Below are 735 nucleotides of genomic sequence, written 5' to 3'. Positions count from 1 at the left end.
TGTGCTCATGGCTCTGGATTCTGCTGTACAGGCCAAAATCCTAAGTAGGCAGCAGTGCATTGACAACCTTGAAATGTAGATTTAAACACAGACAAGCTGATGTGACACTGGAACAAGCTGAAACACTAAAGATTGAAATAGAATATCCATTTCTTTCTTAGTGAGAGGCTTGAGCAAATTATGTTTTGATGTTTTTCCCGAGTGCTGAGCTTTAAATTGAAAAGCATTGAGGAGGAGGCTTGAGTCCTGTAGTCCCATTTTGTTTAATTTCTAATTTATGCTAAAGAAATAATTGCTTGGTCTCAATCCCTCCATGCAAACTAAAATCAAATTGATTTGTCTTACAAAATTCATATTGGGCTACATGAAATGTATAAAACCTCTGCTGACAGAGACAGCATCAACATCAGCAAGGACAGGGTAAGCAGGATTTCCTACTCTGTTAGATTTAAACCAGAGAAGAACAAAAGCTCTGTCCATGACACAAGAACAGGTACCCATAACAGAATAGTTACAGCTTACCCAGGAGCCTCCATTCACAGAACTTGACTGGCCCTGAGCAAACAGAGAAGATGTTGAAGTGAGTCCTGCACTAACCAAGAGTGCAGAATTTCTGGGCCAGGAGAGGTCCCTTTACATTCAGCGTATGTGATCCCACACAGACTGGCACACAAATACAAAGCCAACCTCATGAGATGAGGTGGGGGAGTAAATCAGGACTAGCACAAACATTCA

Source organism: Catharus ustulatus, chromosome 1 (genome assembly GCF_009819885.2).
Source record: "Catharus ustulatus isolate bCatUst1 chromosome 1, bCatUst1.pri.v2, whole genome shotgun sequence".
NCBI lineage: Eukaryota > Metazoa > Chordata > Aves > Passeriformes > Turdidae > Catharus > Catharus ustulatus.
The sequence above is the reverse complement of the archived record's forward strand: the minus strand, read 5'-3'. Positions refer to the sequence as shown.